Below are 18,180 nucleotides of genomic sequence, written 5' to 3' on the forward strand. Positions count from 1 at the left end.
TCTTTGCTCCCCATACAAGGATACTTTAAACTTGAGTTTACCTCAATATCGTCGTCAACTTACTTTTTGTCTCACTTATTGTTAGAAGGTTACTTTTGATTTTTGAAAATAAACTTTGCAGGCTCGTAACTCTGTTTCTACTGGAGATACGGGGATGTCCTTTGAGTATGTTATAGACCAATTTGTCCCCCATCTAGCCATACTAAGAATTAGGGCTACGACAAACAGTAGTCGAGTAATTAAGCTAATCGTAAACAAACAAACCCCTCCATAGGAAATACATTAGACTAAATTCTGGAGGCTCGTAACTCTGGTTCTACCAGAGATACGGGGATGTAAATAATGTGACCTTGACACAAATGTTCGGATAATTATAAAGGTCTTTGCATGTTCCAAGCAAAAAAAAAACTTCGCGGTTTCGAACCTTTGGCCTTCCGGGAGTGAGGCGGATGCGATAACCGCTACACTAAAAATATGTTATTATTTTTAATCGAAAGAACAGGGTCAAGTAATTAAGCAATACGTGAACAAACAAACCCCTCCATAGAAAATGCATTAGACTATACTTTGCAGGCTCGTAACTCTGTTTCTACTGTAGATACGGGGATGTCCTTTGAGTATGTTACAGTCCAATTTGTCCCCCATCTAACCATACTAAAAACATTGAGCTAGGACAAACAGGGGCCGAGTAATTAAGCTAAACGTAAACAAACAACCCGTCCAAAGGAAATGCATTAGACTATGCTTTGCAGGCCCATAACTCTGTGTTTACTAGAGATACGGGTATGTCCTAAGGATATGTTATAGTCCAAATTATCCCCCATCTAACCATACTAAAAACATTGAGCTACGACAAACAGGGGCCGAGATATTAAGCAAACTTTTCGTCAACTTTGGTATCGTCTCACTTATTTTTATTATGTTACTTATGATTTTTGCACTAAACTTTGGAGGCCAAAATATGCTTCTCTGGCCGTGAAACGTCGATTTTGAAAATGTTATTAAAAATCGAGGTACATTTTTATTTATTTTTTAATCGAGATGAAATCACTTTTAAGGAGTATTTTATTGGGAATTAAGCTGAATTCGGTCAAAAATTTGTCCAGAAAAAAATGCATTCAAAAATGTACCGAAAAAATCGCATGTTTTTTTCTTCAAGATAAAAAATCCGTGACAACGATTTCTTGCTTAAAATTGATCTTTAACAGTTTTTTGAATGAATATCGTTACATTTGCTTGAATCAAAGCAAAAAGTACAAAAATTATGGTTTCAGTGGTTATATTTGAAAATAGTTAAGAAATACTCAAAATATGCTTTTCTGGCCGTGAAACGTCGATTTTGAAAATGTTATTAAAAATCGAGGTACATTTTTATTTATTGTTCAATCGAGATGAAATCACTTTTAAGGAGTATTTTATAGAGAATTAAGCTGAATTCGGTCAAAAATTTGTCCAGAAAAAAATGCATTCAAAAATTTACCGAAAATTTCGCATGTTTTTTTTCTTCAAGATACAAAATCCGTGACAACGATTTCTTGTTGAAAATTGAATTTTATAAGTTTTTTGAGTGATTATCGTTACATTTCCTTGAATTAAAGCAAAAAGTACAAAAATTATGGTTTCAGTGGTTAAATTTGAAAATAATGATGATATGCTTCTCTGGCCGTGAAACGTCGATTTTGAAAATGTTATTAAAAATCGAGGTACATTTTTATTTATTGTTCAATCGAGATGAAATCACTTTTAAGGAGTATTTTATAGGGAATTAAGCTGAATTCGGTCAAAAATTTGTCCAGAAAAAAACGCATTCAAAAATGTACCGAAAAAAATCGCATGTTTTTTTTCTTCAAGATAAAAAATCCGTGACAACGATTTCTTGTTTAAAATTGATCTTTAACAGTTTTTTGAATGAATATCGTTACATTTGCTTGAATTAAAGCAAAAAGTACAAAAATTATGGTTTCAGTGGTTATATTTGAAAATAGTGAAGAAATACTCAAAATATGCTTCTCTGGCCGTGAAACGTCGATTTTAAAAATGTTATTAAAAATCGAGGTGCATTTTTATTTATTGTTCAATCGAGATGAAATCACTTTTAAGGAGTATTTTATAGGGAATTAAGCTGAATTCGGTCAAAAATTTGTCCAGAAAAAAACGCATTCAAAAATGTACCGAAAAAAATGGCATGTTTTTTTTCTTCAATATACAAAATCCGTGACAACGATTTCTTGTTGAAAATTGAATTTTAACAGTTTTTTGAATGAATATCGTTACATTTGCTTGAATTAAAGCAAAAAGTACAAAAATTATGGTTTCAGTTTTGATATTTGAAAATAGTGAAGAAATACTCAAAATATGCTTCTCTGGCCGTTAAACGTCGATTTTGAAAATGTTATTGAAAATCGAGGTACATTTTTATTTATTTTTTAATCGAGATGAAATCACTTTTAAGGAGTATTTTATTGGGAATTAAGCTGATTTCGGTCAAAAATTTGTCCAGAAAAAAATGCATTCAAAAATGTACCGAAAAAATCGCATGTTTTTTTTCTTCAAGATAAAAAATCCGTGACAACGATTTCTTGTTTAAAATTGATCTTTAACAGTTTTTTGAATGAATATCGTTACATTTGCTTGAATTAAAGCAAAAAGTACAAAAATTATGGTTTCAGTGGTTATATTTGAAAATAGTGAAGAAATACACAAAATATGCTTCTCTGGCCGTGAAACGTCGATTTTGAAAATGTTATTAAAATTCGAGGTACGTTTTTGTTTATTGTTCAATCGAGATGAAATCACTTTTAAGGAGTATTTTATAGGGAATTAAGCTGAATTCGGTCAAAAATTTGTCCAGATAAGAATGCATTCAAAAATGTACCGAAAAAAATCCCATGTTTTTTTCTTCAAGATAAAAAATCCGTGACAACGATTTCTTGTTTAAAATTGATCTTTAACAGTTTTTTGAATAAATATCGTTACATTTGCTTGAATTAAAGCAAAAAGTACAAAAAATATGGTTTCAGTGGTTATATTAGAAAATAGTGAAGAAATACTCAAAATATGCTTCTCTGGCCGTGAAACGTCGATTTTAAAAATGTTATTAAAAATCGAGGTGCATTTTTATTTATTGTTCAATCGAGATGAAATCACTTTTAAGGAGTATTTTATAGGGAATTAAGCTGAATTCGGTCAAAAATTTGTCCAGAAAAAAACGCATTCAAAAATGTACCGAAAAAAATCGCATGTTTTTTTTCTTCAATATACAAAATCCGTGACAACGATTTCTTGTTGAAAATTGAATTTTAACAGTTTTTTGAATGAATATCGTTACATTTGCTTGAATTAAAGCAAAAAGTACAAAAATTATGGTTTCAGTTTTGATATTTGAAAATAGTGAAGAAATACTCAAAATATGCTTCTCTGGCCGTGAAACGTCGATTTTGAAAATGTTATTAAAAATCGAGGTACATTTTTATTTATTTTTTAATCGAGATGAAATCACTTTTAAGGAGTATTTTATTGGGAATTAAGCTGAATTCGGTCAAAAATTTGTCCAGAAAAAAATGCATTCAAAAATGTACCGAAAAAATCGCATGTTTTTTTCTTCAAGATAAAAAATCCGTGACAACGATTTCTTGCTTAAAATTGATCTTTAACAGTTTTTTGAATGAATATCGTTACATTTGCTTGAATTAAAGCAAAAAGTACAAAAATTATGGTTTCAGTGGTTATATTTGAAAATAGTTAAGAAATACTCAAAATATGCTTTTCTGGCCGTGAAACGTCGATTTTGAAAATGTTATTAAAAATCGAGGTACATTTTTATTTATTGTTCAATCGAGATGAAATCACTTTTAAGGAGTATTTTATAGAGAATTAAGCTGAATTCGGTCAAAAATTTGTCCAGAAAAAAATGCATTCAAAAATGTACCGAAAATTTCGCATGTTTTTTTTCTTCAAGATACAAAATCCGTGACAACGATTTCTTGTTGAAAATTGAATTTTATAAGTTTTTTGAATGATTATCGTTACATTTCCTTGAATTAAAGCAAAAAGTACAAAAATTATGGTTTCAGTGGTTAAATTTGAAAATAATGAAGATATGCTTCTCTGGCCGTGAAACGTCGATTTTGAAAATTTTATTAAAAATCGAGGTACATTTTTATTTATTGTTCAATCGAGAAGAAATCACTTTTAAGGAGTATTTTATAGGGAATTAAGCTGAATTCGGTCAAAAATTTGTCCAGAAAAAAACGCATTCAAAAATGTACCGAAAAAAATCGCATGTTTTTTTTCTTCAAGATAAAAAATCCGTAACAACGATTTCTTGTTTAAAATTGATCTTTAACAGTTTTTTGAATGAATATCGTTACATTTGCTTGAATTAAAGCAAAAAGTACAAAAATTATGGTTTCAGTGGTAATATTTGAAAATAGTGAAGAAATACTCAAAATATGCTTCTCTGGCCGTGAAACGTCGATTTTGAAAATGTTATTAAAAATCGAGGTACATTTTTATTTATTTTTTAATCGAGATGAAATCACTTTTAAGGAGTATTTTATTGGGAATTAAGCTGATTTCGGTCAAAAATTTGTCCAGAAAAAAATGCATTCAAAAATGTACCGAAAAAATCGCATGTGTTTTTTCTTCAAGATAAAAAATCCGTGACAACGATTTCTTGTTTAAAATTGATCTTTAACAGTTTTTTGAATGAATATCGTTACATTTGCTTGAATTAAAGCAAAAAGTACAAAAATTATGGTTTCAGTGGTTATATTTGAAAATAGTGAAGAAATACACAAAATATGCTTCTCTGGCCGTGAAACGTCGATTTTGAAAATGTTATTAAAATTCGAGGTACGTTTTTGTTTATTGTTCAATCGAGATGAAATCACTTTTAAGGAGTATTTTATAGGGAATTAAGCTGAATTCGGTCAAAAATTTGTCCAGATAAGAATGCATTCAAAAATGTACCGAAAAAAATCGCATGTTTTTTTTCTTCAATATACAAAATCCGTGACAACGATTTCTTGTTGAAAATTGAATTTTAACAGTTTTTTGAATGAATATCGTTACATTGCCTTGAATTAAAGCAAAAAGTACAAAAATTATGGTTTCAGTTTTTATATTTGAAAATAGTGAAGAAATACTCAAAATATGCTTCTCTGGCCGTGAAACGTCGATTTTGAAAATGTTATTAAAAATCGAGGTACATTTTTATTTATTTTTTAATCGAGATGAAATCACTTTTAAGGAGTATTTTATTGGGAATTAAGCTGATTTCGGTCAAAAATTTGTCCAGAAAAAAATGCATTCAAAAATGTACCGAAAAAATCGCATGTTTTTTTCTTCAAGATAAAAAATCCGTGACAACGATTTCTTGCTTAAAATTGATCTTTAACAGTTTTTTGAATGAATATCGTTACATTTGCTTGAATTAAAGCAAAAAGTACAAAAATTATGGTTTCAGTTTTGATATTTGAAAATAGTGAAGAAATACTCAAAATATGCTTCTCTGGCCGTGAAACGTCGATTTTGAAAATGTTATTAAAAATCGAGGTACATTTTTATTTATTTTTTAATCGAGAGGAAATCACTTTTAAGGAGTATTTTATTGGGAATTAAGCTGATTTCGGTCAAAAATTTGTCCAGAAAAATTAAATGGTTGTCAGGTATTGTGGAAAAGCTATAACTTTTTACGCTAAATCTGAGACCTCGCAACACCGCTCCCGGGTGGGCTCGAACCACCAACCTTTTGAATAACAGCTGGGCGCGCTAACCATTGCGCCACGGAAGCCCAAAAATTATATGGTCGTCAGATATTGTGGAAAAACTTTCGCTTTATACGTGACATTTGAGATCCCACAACACCGCTCCCGGGTGGGCTCGAACCACCAACCTATTGGTTAACAGCCGAACGCGCTAACCATTGAGCCACGGAAGCTCAGAAACTAAATGGTTGTCACGTATTGTGGAAAAGTTTTGACTTTTTACGCTACATCTAAGACCCCACAACACCGCTCCCGGGTGGGCTCGAAACCACCAACCTATTGGTTAACAGCCGAACGCGCTAACCATTGAGCCACGGAAGCTCAGAAATTAAATGGTTGTCAGGTATTGTGGAAAAGCTATGACTTTTTACGCTAAATCTGAGACCTCGCAACACCGCTCCCGGGTGGGCTCGAACCACCAACCTTTTGAATAACAGCTGAGCGCGCTAACCATTGCGCCACGGAAGCCCAAAAATTATATGGTCGTCAGATATTGTGGAAAAACTTTCGCTTTATACGTGACATTTGAGATCCCACAACATCGCTCCCGGGTGGGCTCGAACCACCAACCTATTGGTTAACAGCCGAACGCGCTAACCATTGAGCCACGGAAGCCCAAAAATTTCATGTTCGTCAGGTATTGTGGAAAAACTCTGAATTTAAACGTTACAATTTAGACCTCACAACACCGCTCCCGAATGGGCTCGAACCACCACCCTTTTGAATAACAGCAGAGCGCGCTACCCATTGCGCTACGGAAGCCCAAAAATTATTTGGTCGTCAGGTATTGTGGAAAAACTTTGGCTTTATACGTGACATTTGAGATCCCACAACACCGCTCCCGGGTTGGCTCGAACCACCAACCTATTGGTTAACAGCCGAACGCGCTAACCATTGAGCCACGGAAGCTCAGAAACTAAATGGTTGTCACGTATTGTGGAAAAGCTATGACTTTTTACGGTAAATCTGAGACCTCGCAACACCGCTCCCGGGTGGGCTCGAACCACCAACCTTTTGAATAACAGCTGAGCGCGCTAACCATTGCGCCACGGAAGCCCAAAAATTATATGGTCGTCAGATATTGTGGAAAAACTTTCGCTTTATACGTGACATTTGAGATCCCGCAACACCGCTCCCGGGTGGGCTCGAACCACCAACCTATTGGTTAACAGCCGAACGCGCTAACCATTGAGCCACGGAAGCCCAAAAATTTCATGTTCGTCAGGTATTGTGGAAAAACTCTGAATTTAAACGTTACAATTGAGACCTCACAACACCGCTCCCGAATGGGCTCGAACCACCAACCTTTTGAATAACAGCAGAGCGCGCTACCCATTGCGCTACGGAAGCCCAAAAATTATTTGGTCGTCAGGTATTGTGGAAAAACTTTGGCTTTATACGTGACATTTGAGATCCCACAACACCGCTCCCGGGTTGGCTCGAACCACCAACCTATTGGTTAACAGCCGAACGCGCTAACCATTGAGCCACGGAAGCTCAGAAATTTAATGGTTGTCAGGTATTGTGGAAAAGCTATGACTTTTTACGCTAAATCTGAGACCTCACAACACCGCTCCCGGGTGGGCTCGAACCACCAACCTTTTGAATAACAGCGGAGCGCGCTAACCATTGCGCCACGGAAGCCCAAAAATTATATTGTCGTCAGGTATTGTGGAAAAACTTTGGCTTTATACGTGACATTTGAGATCCCACAACACCGCTCCCGGGTGGGCTCGAACCACCAACCTATTGGTTAACAGCCGAACGCGCTTACCATTGAGCCACGGAAGCTCAGAAATTAAATGGTTGTCAGGTATTGTGGAAAAGCTATGACTTTTTACGCTACACCTGAGACCTCACAACACCGCTCCCGGGTGGGCTCGAATCACCAACCTTTTGAAAAACAGCTGAGCGCGCTAACCATTGCGCCACGGAAGCCCAAAAATTATATGGTCGTCAGGTATTGTGGAAAAACTATGGCTTTATACGTGACATTTGAGATCCCACAACACCTCTTCCGGGTGGGCTCGAACCACCAACCTATTGGTTAACAGCCGAACGCGCTAACCATTGAGCCACGGAAGCTCAGAAACTAAATGGTTGTCACGTATTGTGGAAAAGTTTTGACTTTTTACGCTACATCTAAGACCCCACAACACTGCTCCCGGGTGGGCTCGAACCACCAACCTATTGGTTAACAGCCGAACGCGCTAACCATTGAGCCACGGAAGCTCAGAAATTAAATGGTTGTCAGGTATTGTGGAAAAGCTATGACTTTTTACGCTAAATCTGAGACCTCGCAACACCGCTCCCGGGTGGGCTCGAACCACCAACCTTTTGAATAACAGCTGAGCGCGCTAATCATTGCGCCACGGAAGCCCAAAAATTATATGGTCGTCAGATATTGTGGAAAAACTTTCGCTTTATACGTGACATTTGATATCCCACAACACCGCTCCCGGGTGGGCTCGAACCACCAACCTATTGGTTAACAGCCGAACGCGCTAACCATTGAGCCACGGAAGCTCAGAAACTAAATGGTTGTCACGTATTGTGGAAAAGTTTTGACTTTTTACGCTACATCTAAGACCCCACAACACCGCTCCCGGGTGGGCTCGAACCACCAACCTATTGATTAACAGCCGAACGCGCTAACCATTGAGCCACGGAAGCCCAAAAATTACATGTTCGTCAGGTATTGTGGAAAAACTCTGAATTTAAACGTTACACTGTAAAAAATAATGGTGCATTCTTACACCATATATGCTGTTTTTTTCGGTGCCAAAATTGACACCATTTAAGGTGTACTTCTACACCATTTTTATGATAAATTCACGCCTTTTACAAATATTATTTGCAAGTATGAACGAAATATTAGGCATTTATGCACCATTTATAGTGCTTTTTAACATATTTTTCAGGAAATCTTTTGAACTCTAATATTACTACTTAGTTTAATGGTGTTAAATGTAGGCAAAGTTACGCCACGTATATCACATTACTACACCAAATGAAGTGAAGGTGTTAAATATTTTTTCTATATTTAGCTCCACGTTTAAGGTGTAAAACAAAGCCATTAATACACCATTTCAAGTCTCTGTTCACTCCATTTCAAAGCCCTATTTACTCCATTTCAGAGCCCTATTTACTCCATTTCAAAGCCCTATCTAATCCATTTCAAAGCCCTATTTAATCCATTTCAAAGCCCTATTTACTCCATTTCAAAGCCCTAGCTATTTACTCCATTTTAAAGCCCTAGCTATTTACTCCATTTCAAAGCCCTAGCTATTTACTCCATTTCAAAGCCCTAGCTATTTACTCCATTTCCAAGCCTATTTACTCCATTTCAAAGCCCTATTTACTCCATTTCAAAGCCCTATTTACTCCATTTCAAAGCCCTATTTACTCCATTTCCAAGCGGCTATTTACTCCATTTCAAACCCCTATTTATTCCATTTCCAAGCCCCATTTACTCCATTTCAATGCCCTATTTACTCCATTTCAAACCCCTATTTACTCCATTTCAATGCCCTATTTACTCCATTTCAAACCCCTATTTACTCCATTTCAATGCCCTATTTTCTCCATTTCAAAGCCCTTTTTACTCCATTTAAAAGCCATATTTAATCCATTTCACACCTCAATTTACTCCATTTCAAACCCCAATTTACTCCATTTCAAACCCCAATTTACTCCATTTCAAACCCCAATTTACTCTATTTCAAATCCATATTTACACCATATCAAACCCATATTTACACCGTTTCAAACCCATATTTACACCGTTTCAAACCCCTATTTTCACCGTTTCAAACCCCTATTTACACCGTTTAAAACCCCTATTTACTCCATTTCAAGTCCCCTTTCAACAATTTCAAGCCCTGTTCATCCCATTCCAAGTTGATTTTACTACGGCAATTAACAGATTGTCTTCCATTCCGCTGAAAAACCCCGCAATTTGGCGGTTTTTGGATTCGGAATATTATGTAATGTAATGAAAAGTAAAAAATAAACATTTTTGAATTTGAATTTGATTTGATTTGATTAAAAGTTCCCGATGGAAATACAGTAATGCTCGGGAACACGAAGACACTATACCCGAGATAATCTGATTATCTAATGAAGATTGAGTGGTTAGGTAAAATGAGCAATAATTCCTTGTATTTTTTTAAATATTAAGCAAAATTTAGAGTTTAGAAGAACGAAATATTTTCAAATCGAAGAAATGTACCTTGATGAAGCGATTAGCAAATTGTTATATTTAAGTCATATGCATTATGTAACACTGTAATGAAGTTTGAACATAGAATGAGTACCCAAAATCTATTTTCTAACGTAACATAGTTCCTCTAAAAAACATTTCATTTTTAAACGCTGTCACCGATAAAATGTTTATTATCATTGAAATGGTTTTTCAATTTTTAGCATTTATAGGATATGAATATATGCATACGCTTATTATCACGAGGTCAAATGCTTAATTTAGGAACCGTAGGTCTCAAAGACGCCTAAGCAAAACTAACCTATGCCTTTCCTAACCCTAATCTGATCTATAAAACAAGCAATATTTTGGAAAAAGAAGATGCTTATTCTTCAAAATCCTTAATTAATATAATGTTATTGTTCAAGGACCTAAAGAAATGGAGCATTTCTTCGAATAGGCCCGCTTTTTACCTCTCCGAGTGACGTATGTCACGGAGAGGTTCTGTAACGATAGTGTGTGTCTGGGTGTCTGTGTGTGTGTCTGTTGTTACACCCACGTGACCGCGTTCGCAGTTTCCAAATCGGAGCAAAGGTGTTCGCCATTTCCGAACTGCTTTCACAGTCACGGAAATGGCTACTCTACTTGAGTTCTCACACCACCATCTTCTGGTCTTTGTCCAACCCACACGGACACCAGTCTGTACTTACTGGCTTCTAATCACCACCATCTTACGGCCTTCGTCCATCCCACATGGACACCAGTCTGTACATACTGGCTTCTAACCACCATCATCTTCTGGTCATTGTCCATCCCACATGGACACCAGTCTGTACACACTGGCTTCTAACACCACCATCATCTGGTCTTTGTTTTTGTCCATCCCACATGGACACCAGTCTGTACACACTGGCTTCTAACACCACCATCATCTGGTCTTTGTTTTTGTCCATCCCACATGGACACCAGTCTGTACTTACTGGCTTCTAACACCACCATCTTCAGGTCATTGTCCATCCCTCATGGACACCAGTCTGTACACACTGGCTTCTAACACCACCATCTTCAGGTCATTGTCCATCCCACATGGACACCAGTCTGTACACACTGGCTTCTAACACCACCATCTTCAGGTCATTGTCCATCCCACATGGACACCAGTCTGTACACACTGGCTTCTAACACCACCATCTTCTGGTCTTTGTTTTTGTCCATCCCACATGGACACCAGTCTGCACACCTGGCTTCTACACCACCAATTTCTGGTCTTTGTTTTTGTCCATCCCACATGGACACCAGTCTGCACACCTGGCTTCTACACCACCATCTTCTAGTCTTTGTTTTTGTCCATCCCATATGGACACCAGTCTGCACACCTGGCTTCTACTCCATCGTCATCGTTGGGTTTAAGACATTCGCGGCGATCAGCTAGGGTTACGAGAAACGTCTAGCCTCCCTAGGGTGGGTTGTCCACGATAGGTTTTCGCAATTGCGGTTATTCTTGCTTTTAGCCGTAGTTCGACACCCTTATATACTACCTATTTGATTAAGGCGAAGCAACCGGCGTATGCTTAATTTCAAACGCCAATATTAGTCAAGTCTCTCAAGAATGTTTAATTGTTCTTTTTTAAAACGATGTAACGTTCAATAAGGCGAATAACTAACGAAGAAAATATTAAATATTAATTATATTTATTTTAATATTTAAGATAATCTTGTTTCTCAATTCAAAATTAATACGGAAAGAGTTAAAAAGCAGTCTATGTTTTTGTCTGTGTGTGTCCGTCCGTTGTTACAGTAGTGCGCTGCGTTAGAAGTTCGTTTTGTTTTGATGTGTAAAGGAATCCTACAGAACCATAATATTCCCTTTATCCTTAATATAAAGTGAATATGTGGAAATATTTTTCGTAATTATGATGTATTTAGTACTTTTGTAGCTTTAGAGCTCTATTTCATTTTGATATTCCAAAGATTTTTTTTATATTATTATTTAAAATGGATGTTTATATATTACTTAAGCTATACTACATCTGTTTATAGCATAATCCTTTCTAAAGTGAATACAAGCACAACGCTACTTTGTTGGTCAAATGAACTTTTATTTGTCAAAAGGACTAGTGAACCAAAAAGTAAACGCTTGGGTTTGGTTTTCGTTTCTGTAATGCAGAGACATTAACGGTTCAGAGTGAGCCGAAAGTTAAATACACTTTTAAATAATTAGGCTTAGATTATATAATCATGGTGGAAATCTGGGCCGCGTTCAGCAGTGCCCAGCGCTGTGAGCAGTGTCCTACATAACGGGATTTTGTTTTTGAATTTTGACGTCACGGTTCTTAGCGCTGAGCTAGCGCGGTCTTCAAAGGAAATAGTCGGCTCTTTGGATAACGTGACGTAAAACGCATAGTTCTCAGATTGGCGAAAAAACCGTGGAGGAATTAATACAAATAGCTCTATGGGACTATAACTATTTAATTGGCGTGAAACCAGTTGATCACGCGAGAATTTTAAGAGATATGTTAGTTTCCAATTTTAATTATAAAAGTTGTTATCTATCTCTAGAAATATGTTATCATACAATTTTTGTTAAGCCGTGGTACTTTGCACGCTTTATTGCGCTAGCGTCATTTATAAAACGCCGATGACCGGAGAAAAGCTATGACGACAGACCTCACCGGTAAACATTTCCAAAATCCGCCGTCTTTTTTGGTGAGCTCTGCTGCACGCAGCCCAGAGTCCCAGACCAGTGAAAGGTCTGATCGTAATCGGATAATAGCTTCGTGTTTTCATGCTTTTATGGTACCCATTTACTTTCAGTGTGTGTAGCCACAAATAAGCTTTGGTGTTATGTAACGTTAACAGTCATGTTGACAAACTAAGAAAATCGTTGAGATGAAACGAGAGGATAGTGTTTACATGGCAACCCTGTTGTGAATATGGCTTTGAACATAGAGGGCATACAGTTGAGGAGTAGAAAATTGGGCCTTTACAAACACGTAAAGGTAATATCCCTCCAAAGTTTTATCTCTTCTTTTCCCGTTTTTCCCCCATCGGATGATTTTAATGTGTACAAGTATTTCATTATTGGATGTAAAATGTCGTCTGATTTACAGTATATTTGCTATGCTTTGTATACTGCTTTAATATTTCATAAACATTTCCATATCTGGGTAAATAAGTTTGTAAGTAGTCGTCTTGACTCGGAGAGGTAATATTTTGGTTTTCCCAACTTGTATGAAGCTAGATTCCCACTCCACGGAAAAGACGACGGAAACCCGGCAGAAAGGGGTTCGACCGACGGAATTTCCGTTCGTCGGGCGTAAGATGTGTTCTATTTTTTCGGTCGTGTTCGTCGTTACGCCGGTGTCTCAGCCAATGAAATTATCCCACTGACAACGTCATAAATTTCAAGACCGCACGCACACGCGAAATCGATTGATAGCCGCCATTTTTTGTGGTTGACCAAGGCTTATCGGAAACATACCACCAAGAAAGAAAAATTAAATTAACGGAAGTAAAAAGAGATAAGATGTTAATAAGGAAAAGTTTACTGAGGAAGCTAGAAAATATCCCTTCTAGTACGATCCAAGCGACAAGGGGACAAAGAGTGTGAAATAGATGTTGAGGAAACAACTCAAATCTGTCACGTGACCCAAAAATATCTACCGCCAAACTGAAAATTCAGTCGTAGTTTGAACGGTCTACCGCCGGACGCCAGCATAAGTTAAAATTTTTACCGTTGGCTGTGTGATTTCCGCCGGTTTTTTTCGGTCGAGTGGGAATCTAGTTTAATGCCTAAGAAAGAAAGGTGTTGCTTTAAAAAGTAACATGTGCTCTTTATTAATACCGATCTGACTCTATTAGTTGTAACCCAAGAGAGATCATTTGGATAATTTTAACTGCATTAACTTATAGTCGTGTTAATTCGAGCTTGATATAATCATGAGTTAATAATATGTTAGCTCATATAGGGAGCTAACATATTATTCACTCATGATATAATAGAAAAGCCTTCAACGTGTATATACACAATAGTAAAGGTAGTGAAGTCCCACCGAACACGACAATAATGATCCCAGTAAATGGGGTGAATAGAGGTTTGAAATGGGCAAATAGTGACAAGAAATGGGGTAAATAAAGACTTGAAAAGAGGTGAATAGGGGTTTTGCAATGGTGTAAATAGGGCTTGAAATAAGGTAAATATACACTTGAAATGGGCTAAATTTAGACTTGAAATGGGATAAATAAGGACTTGAAATGAGGTAAATAGGAGTTTTCAATGGCGTAAATAGGTTTAAAATGGGGTAAATATTAGGAATTAAAATGAGGTAAATAGGGGTTTTGCAATAGTGAAAATAGGACAAGAAATGGGGTAAATATAGACTTGAAATGTGGTAAATATAGGCCTGAAATGGGGTAGATATGGAGTTGAAATGGGGTAAATAGGGACTTTAAATGGGGTAAATAAGGGTTTTGCAATGGTGTAAATAGGGGTTTTGCAATGGTATAAATAGGGGTTTTGCAATGGTGTAAATAAGGCTTGAAAAGGTGTAAATAGGGGTTTTGCAATGGTGTAAATAGGGGTTTTGCAATGGTGTAAATAGGTGTTTTGCAATGGTGTAAATAGGGGTTTTGCAATGGTGTAAATAGGGGTTTTGCAATGGTATAAATATGGGTTTTGCAATGGTGTAAATAGGGGTTTTGCAATGGTGTAAATAGGGGTTTTGCAATAGTGTAAATAGGGGTTTTGCAATGGTGTAAATAGGGGTTTTGCAATGGTGTAAATAGGGCTTGAAATGGGGTAAATATAGACTTGAAATGGTGTAAATATGGACTTGAAATGGTGTAAATATGGACTTGAAATGAGGTGAATAGGGATTTGCAATGGTGTAAATGGGGTAAATATAGACTTGGAATGGGCTAATTAATAAGGACTTAAAATGGGGTAAATAGGGGTTTGCAATGGTGTAAATGGGGTAAATATAGACTTGTAATGGGCTAATTAATAAGGACTTAAAATGGGGTAAATAGGGGTTTGCAAAGGTGTATTTTCGTATTATTTTAACACCATTTAATGGTATAATCGAAGGTGTTATTTTAATCCATTTGTGTATAATTTGAGCAACTTTTATTGAATGATGTTTTATGAATCCGTTTTTTGCACCATTTATTTTCGCTAATGGTGTTTGTAAAATATCGCACTATTTTCATACAATTTCAACACATTGTCAAGGTGTACAAATACTGCGGAATAAATTTTACACAACTACAACACTTTTTAGGTACCTTAATTTAGAGTGCATAACTCCATTTTCACGTTATTTCACCATCTTTTATGAGTCTTGCTCACCTTTTCGAGGATGAGGTTTCTTCAGTCGTTTCTTACACCTTCTATTTAAGCGAAAGGTGTTTAAAAGATAACTCCATTTTCACATTATTTCAACATCTTTTTAAGGGCCTGCGAAGGTGTTATTTTATACCAATTGCGCAACTTTCCGAGGATGAGGTTTTTTCCGCCCTTATTTACACCTTCTATTTAAGCCAATGGTGTTCAAAACATAACTCTATTTTCACATTATTTGAACACCTTTTATATGGGCCTTGCGAAGTTATTATTTTATATCGTTTGGGTATCATTTGTGCGCCTTTTAATGAATGAGGCTTTTTGAACCCTTATTCACACCGTTTATTTAAGCGAATGGTGAATGAATGAATATTTTATTGACCTTTTTGTAAACAATCCCTTTTAAATCAGGGAGGAACACTCTCGGTGTTCACAGGTCCGGAACAATAAACAATGATATACAATACAGGAATCGATATAATATTTACAGTTAAACAGTTAAACACTTAAACAATTGACTAAGTACATCGACGAATTGCAGAACAGGCTAAGGTGGGCTTTGTTGGCGCAAATTGGCCCATTGTCGGAGAATGCTTTTTGTCGTCCCTACCAATTCTAAGTGTAGCCCCTCGCCAATCGCGGGCAACCCAAAGGTCCTAAACGGCGCCCTCGCCAACTCCAGGGCTGGACATTCCAAGATGGCATGCGCTATGTGTTTAAAAATTATCGCACTAATACTATGCCATTTGAGCACCATTTAATGGGGTATTCAATGGGGCTATTTTATATAATTAAGGTATCATTTGCACACCTTCTAAAGAATTATGCTTTATAAACCCATTTCTACACCATTCGTTTAAGCTAATGGTGTTTTTAAAATATCGAACCATTTTCGTAATATTTCCGCACCTTGTCAAGGTGCACAAATAGTGCACATTATTTTAACACCATTATGGCACTATTTAGACACCACAATTTTTTACAGTGTACAATTGAGACCTCACAACACCGCTCCCGAATGGGCTCGAACCACGAACCTTTTGAATAACAGCAGAGCGCGCTACCCATTGCGCTACGGAAGCCCAAAAATTATTTGGTCGTCAGGTATTGTGGAAAAACTTTGGCTTTATACGTGACATTTGAGATCCCACAACACCGCTCCCGGGTTGGCTCGAACCACCAACCTATTGGTTAACAGCCGAACGCGCTAACCACTGAGCCACGGAAGCTCAGAAATTAAATGCTTGTCAGGTATTGTGGAAAAGCTATGACTTTTTACGCTAAATCTGAGACCTCGCAACACCGCTCCCGGGTGGGCTCGAACCACCAACCTTTTGAATAACAGCTGAGCGCGCTAACCATTGCGCCACGGAAGCCCAAAAATTATATGGTCGTCAGATATTGTGGAAAAACTTTCGCTTTATACGTGACATTTGAGATCCCACAACACCGCTCCCGGGTGGGCTCGAACCACCAACCTTTTGAATAACAGCTGAGCGCGCTAACCATTGCGCCACGGAAGCCCAAAAATTATATGGTCGTCAGATATTGTGGAAAAACTTTCGCTTTATACGTGACATTTGAGATCCCACAACACCGCTCCCGGGTGGGCTCGAACCACCAACCTATTGGTTAACAGCCGAACGCGCTAACCATTGAGCCACGGAAGCTCAGAAACTAAATGGTTGTCACGTATTGTGGAAAAGTTTTGACTTTTTACGCTACATCTAAGACCCCTTAACACCGCTCCCGGGTGGGCTCGAACCACCAACCTATTGGTTAACAGCCGAACGCGCTAACCACTGAGCCACGGAAGCTCAGAAATTAAATGGTTGTCAGGTATTGTGGAAAAGCTATGACTTTTTACGCTAAATCTGGGACCTCGCAACACCGCTCCGGGGTGGGCTCGAACCACCAACCTTTTGAATAACAGCTGAGCGCGCTAACCATTGCGCCACGGAAGCCCAAAAATTATATGGTTTTCAGATATTGTGGAAAAACTTTCGCTTTATACGTGACATTTGAGATCCCACAACACCGCTCCCGGGTGGGCTCGAACCACCAACCTATTGGTTAACAGCCGAACGCGCTAACCATTGAGCCACGGAAGCTCAGAAACTAAATGGTTGTCACGTATTGTGGAAAAGTTTTGACTTTTTACGCTACATCTAAGACCCCACAACACCGCTCCCGAATGGGCTCGAACCACCAACCTTTTGAATAACAGCAGAGCGCGATACCCATTGCGCCACGGAAGCCCAAAAATTATTTGGTCGTCAGGTATTGTGGAAAAACTATGGCTTTATACGTGACAATTGAGATCCCACAACACCGCTCCCGGGTGGGCTCGAACCACCAACCTATTGGTTAACAGCCGAACGCGCTAACCATTGAGCCACGGAAGCTCAGAAATTTAATGGTTGTCAGGTATTGTGGAAAAGCTATGACTTTTTACGCTAAATCTGAGAACTCACAACACCGCTCCCGGGTGGGCTCGAACCACCAACCTTTTGAATAACAGCGGAGCGCGCTAACCATTGCGCCACGGAAGCCCAAAAATTATATGATCGTCAGGTATTGTGGAAAAACTTTGGCTTTATACGTGTCATTTGAGATCCCACAACACCGCTCCCGGGTGGGCTCGACCCACCAACCTATTGGTTAACAGCCGAACGCGCTTACCATTGAGCCACGGAAGCTCAGAAATTAAATGGTTGTCAGGTATTGTGGAAAAGCTATGACTTTTTACGCTACACCTGAGACCTCACAACACCGCTCCCGGGTGGGCTCGAATCACCAACCTTTTGAATAACAGCTGAGCGCGCTAACCATTGCGCCACGGAAGCCCAAAAATTATATGGTCGTCAGGT

The sequence above is a fragment of the Phalangium opilio genome, unplaced genomic scaffold (genome assembly GCF_054372755.1).
Source record: "Phalangium opilio isolate 3A_F unplaced genomic scaffold, DU_Popi_V2 ptg000329l_1, whole genome shotgun sequence".
Classification (NCBI taxonomy): Eukaryota; Metazoa; Arthropoda; class Arachnida; order Opiliones; family Phalangiidae; genus Phalangium; species Phalangium opilio.